General features: G+C 44.1%; 2 non-coding genes across 2 annotated transcripts; both read left to right on the forward strand.

Moving 5' to 3' along the window:
• The first annotated feature begins 1207 nt into the window (after positions 1–1207).
• On the forward strand, positions 1208–1345 carry LOC119935325. Its single transcript, XR_005453210.1, has one exon. It is a non-coding gene; the product is annotated as a small nucleolar RNA SNORA7 (small nucleolar RNA).
• Positions 1346–2725: 1380 nt separating this feature from the next.
• On the forward strand, positions 2726–2863 carry LOC119935415. Its single transcript, XR_005453299.1, has one exon. It is a non-coding gene; the product is annotated as a small nucleolar RNA SNORA7 (small nucleolar RNA).
• The last annotated feature ends 2126 nt before the right edge of the window (positions 2864–4989 follow it).

Raw genomic sequence — 4989 nt, forward strand, 5'->3', positions numbered from 1 at the left:
CCCCCTCACAAATCCAGAAGCTGCATTCCTTAGTACTGCAGCCTGGTTGTCCATGCAATGAAAGGAGGATTTGCAACGGCAGTTTTAGTTGCATTTTACATAGATCAGCTGAACTCTATTGTTGAAAGGGCTGCAGTTAATTTCCCAGAGCTTTGATTTCTCTTTCAGAGTGTATCCTAAGGCACTGTTCTTAGAGTCTGCCTCGGGGAAGGCTTCTGCTTTCACTGTTTGCTCATTTTCAGCCAGCCTCCTTCCACTGGTTTGAGACAACAGAAGGCAGACACCCTTTTATTTATCTTTTATGTAAAGTTGTAAACAAAACTGCTGGCTAAACCCTATTTTATTTAGTTTTCCTGGCACTGCCCAGGCAGGCAGTGGTAGAGGGGTAAAGGTGGAAGGTTTGGAAGCAAATGGAAAATCCTGAAAGACCATCTGTCCAATAGGTAAGGGTGTGGAGACATCAGAGTTCTCTAGAATGGCACTGAGGTAAATCGGTGTTACCTGACTCTGCAAACATTCCCCTTGTCCCTATGGGGGAATTCTTACAAGTGTTTGAAGCTGGAGATCTGCTTTTTCCCTAAGCAGAATCAAGTCAAAAATGGATATTCGTGCTGGAAAAATCTATTCAAAATGTTCTTGCCGAAAGTAGACCAATCTATCTGATTAAAGTGAGTGAACAGAAACGTCTACTTAGAATGCAAGCCCCATGTTGGACAGGGATTGTGTCCAACCTGATTATCTCATATCTACCCCAGTGCTTAGTGCAGTGCCTGGAACATAGTAAGCACCTAACAAGTACTTTAAAACAAATGTCAAATTGATCATGATGTAGTGGGAAAATAATTGTTAGTATTTTTATTTATGAGAAGTGGAGCTCATCCTTAGAGAGATAACACAGGGTTTAAGGCATTCTGTTGGAATTTGTCTCAGCTACCTGTTCTTTCCCCTCTCAGGGTCACACCTAGAGAGTTTACAATACTTTACCAGTCTTGGCTATGGGAACCTTGAGGAAGCCCTACAGTTAAGAGGTGAGAGGTGGAAGAGGAGCCCATGGAAGAGACTGAGCATGAGAAATGGTGGTTTTAAGTGGGGAACAGGAGAGGCAGACCCGTAAAATATTGTAAATGAAGAAGAAGGGGATGGTTCTGTTTGAAGGCAGGGGGATAGACTAAGTGACTCCTAATTTTATGTTGCTACCTCTGAATTCCCCCTCTCAGGGTCACACCTGAAGAGTTTCCAGTACTCTACCAGTCTCAGCTATGGGAGGGAGAGTCAAACAGAGGCATACCCATTCCAGTCCTAGCTTGGCCAGTGGCTAGCGAGTGGAAGGCAATCTGCTACAAGTCAAAATTCACCTATGCTGGGCAGCAGCAGCAGGTGAGAGAGTCAATCAATCATCAATCAATCATATTTATTGAGCACTTACTGTGTGCAGAGCACTGAACTAAGCACTTGGGAAGTACAAGTTGGCAACATATAGAGACGGTCCCTACCCAACAGTGGGCTCACAGTCTAGAAGGGGGAGACAGAGAACAAAACAAAACATAGTGACAAAATAAAATAAATAGAAAAGATATGTACAAGTAAAATAAATAAATAAATAGAGTAATAAATATGTACAAACATATATACATATATACAGGTGCTGTGGGGAAGGGAAGGAAGTAAGGCGTGGGAATGGAGAGGGGGACGAGGGGGAGAGGAAGGAGGGGGCTCAGTCTGGGAAGGCCTCCTGGAGGAGGTGAGCTCTCAGTAGGGCCTTGAAGGGAGGAAGAGAGCTAGCTTGGCGGATGTGGGGAGGGAGGGCATTCCAGGCCAGGGGGATGACGTGGGCCGTGGGTTGACCGCGGGACAGGCAAGAACGAGGCACGGTGAGGAGATTAGCGGCAGAGGAGTGGAGGGTGCGGGCTGGGCTGTAGAAGGAGAGAAGGGAGGTGAGGTAGGAGGGGGCGAGGTGATGGAGAGCCTTGAAGCAGAGGGTGAGGAGTTTCTGCCTGATGCGTAGGTTGATTGGTAGCCACTGGAGATTTTTGAGGTGGGGGAGTAACATGCCCAGAGCGTTTCTGGACAAAGACAATCTGGGCAGCGGCGTGAAGTATGGATTGAAGTGAGGAGAGACAAGAGGATGGGAGATTGGAGAGGAGTGGAGACTAGAATTTACTGTGAGGAAGGAGGCAATGCTTAACCACTTCCATATTTTTACCAAGAAAACTCTCTGTATCCACTACCAGAACAATAGCAGATGGAGAGGGACGTGTTCTGGGAGAGATGTGGGTCGGAAACGACTCCAGAGTGTAAGACAAGTCTAGACAAGACCTGTTCTTTAGCACAGCAGGAGCCAAATGAGCCCACATTAGAGGGAAGAGAAACTACATCTGAATGAAAAAGAATAGTAATGGTGTGAAAACCAAACAACCCTTCCAGGAGCTGCCCCCTGCCGAGGATGAGAGGCAAGTGGGATAGTGTTTCTGATGGAATTAAAACCCTAACTTGAACTTCCCCAATCCAGATGATAAATGGATTTAGCTCCTGAAGAAGGACCTTTTTCAGAACTTTATGGTCTCTTTTTATGTTGAATTTTCCAAGAGGCCTTCCTGAATAAGACCTCATTCCATCTTCTCCTACTCCCTTCTATGTTACCTTTGCACTTGCATTTGCACCCTTTATTTACCCCTTCCTCAGCACCACAACACTTCCACAATTTACATATTTATATTAACGTATGACCCTCTCAGAGTCACACCTGGAGAGTTTTCAGTACCCTACCAGTCTTGACTACTGGAGGGAGAGTCAAGCAGAGGTATATCCATTCCAGTCCTAGCTTGGCCAGTGGCTAGCGAGTAGAAGGTAATCTTCTACAAGTCAAGACTTTCCTGTGCTGGGCAGCAGCAGCATCATGGGAAAGAATCAAGGTCAGAGACTCAATTTTACTGCGTAGAAGGGGCAATGGTAAACCACTTCCATACTTTACCAAGAGAACTCTATGTATACACTACCGGAATGATGGCAGATGGAGGTGGGGCATTCTGGGAGAGATGTGTCCATAGTGTCACTGTGGGTCGGAGACAACTTGACAGCATAAGACAAGATTAATGTATGCTCCCCCTCTGGATTCTAAACTCATTGTGAGCAAGGAATGTGTTTACCAGCTCTGTTATATTCTACTCTCCCAAGCACTCAGTACAGTGCTCTGCATGCACTAAGTGCTCAATAAATACAATTGATTGATTCTTTTGTAATACCTGTTCTCTCTTTACCTTACCTTGAGAAGCAGCGTGGCTCAGGGGAAAGAGCCCAGGCTTTGAAGTCAGAGGTCATGGGTTTGAATCCTGGATCTGCCAATTGTTAGCTGTGTGACTTTGGGCAAGTCACAACTTCTCTGTGCCTTAGTTCCCTCATCTGTAAAATGGGAATTAAGACTGTGAGCCCCACATGGGACAACCGGATCACCTTGTAACCTCCCCAGCACTTAGAACAGTGCTTTGCACATAGTAAGCACTTCATAAATGCTATTATTATTATTACAGGGAGGAAGTGAAGGCTCTTGGGTTAAAAAAAATATGGTTACCATAGGAGACAGTGGGATGGGTTGAGGTAGTTCCTCCTACTGCAGGAAGTGATGGAGAAGAGAAGGGTGAGAAAATATTGTGGAATGAAGCAATATAGGAGTTGGAGATGAAGCAAGAAGAGCTACTTCGAGGAGAGTAGGAGGCAGCACCTGTGCAGAACTTGGCATTGTTTTCTCTGTAAGAGACCAAGGAGCCTGGTGAGTACCGATCATGGACTTGGAAGGGAAGAAGAAAGAAGAGAGAAAGCAGGTGTAGAAAGACCAGATAGTGGAAGCTTTAATGTTTCCAAAAGAGGAAAGGAAAACTGCTACAGGGAGAAAAAGTAGAAAAGTTAAGAGATGTTCCCTGTCTTATAATGCATTTTGTTGACTCCTCACAAAAAGACTGTGGAGAAAGGACCATGCTGTGAAGGGAAAGGAAGCTCCGGTCTATGATTATTTAATTATTTAACCAAAGATACCTAAATTTATCTCATAGTTCTTCAGCCTCCCACTGCTCCCTAATCTGAGACACCCCTCATTACTTCACAAGACACATCCAATTATGTCTTAATGAGGCTATTTTTTAAAAAAAGTATTTTGTTAAATCTGTAGTTTAAGTGTGGAAACAAACAAATTCTAAATTTATGATGTCATGCAAGTTCAAATTTGACGTAAGGATTCATGTCAAAAAATAATAACTTTCAAAAGCAGATCCCAAAGAAGTCAGTGTATAGTAAGCAATGAAAACGTCTAGGTTTTCTCATTTGGCTTCTAAAAACTGAGACAACTGACATTATTATATGAATTAGTTCCATGGACCACCCCTTTAGCTGACTAGTGGCACCCAAGCTCAGAGTGCTTGGCAACAAGCACCTTGTTTGAGGATGAAGGAAATAGACCACATCACTCAGGGGACGGAGAGAATGGGAGCAGCGTGGCTTAGTGGGTAAAGCATGGGCCTGGACGTCAGAGGACCTGGGTTCTAATTCTGGCTCCAGGATGGTTGCTGGATGAAATTTTGTAGTAACACAATTAATAGATACATTCAATTTAGTAATTTGGTATCTTCTAATCAAGAATGAAATAGTGATAGCAGAAGATATTGCATTTTGCTGGAAATAGTCATGTAATGTTACCCCCTTGCAGATAGGATCTTTGGGCTCTACCCAAGAAAATACAGATGAGAGAGGAAATTTGATAAGGGAAGGTTGGAATAAAGCATCTACCTGGGATTTTTTTCTTAGGGGACAAAAGTGGGTCATTTGTGTACAGTGGGAAAGGCACACACCTGCTAAAATGTAGCTCAAGGGTGTCTTTCAGGATAGCTGGAGCATGCTGAAGTGTTTTAGGTGTGGAGAACAGGGGCATAATCGTGGCTAATGCAAGAATGTCATCTGGTTCAATTTAGATGGAAAAGTGTGTGTGAGGAAGGGGAGTTG

Source organism: Tachyglossus aculeatus, chromosome 11, assembly GCF_015852505.1.
Source record: "Tachyglossus aculeatus isolate mTacAcu1 chromosome 11, mTacAcu1.pri, whole genome shotgun sequence".
Lineage (NCBI taxonomy): Eukaryota > Metazoa > Chordata > Mammalia > Monotremata > Tachyglossidae > Tachyglossus > Tachyglossus aculeatus.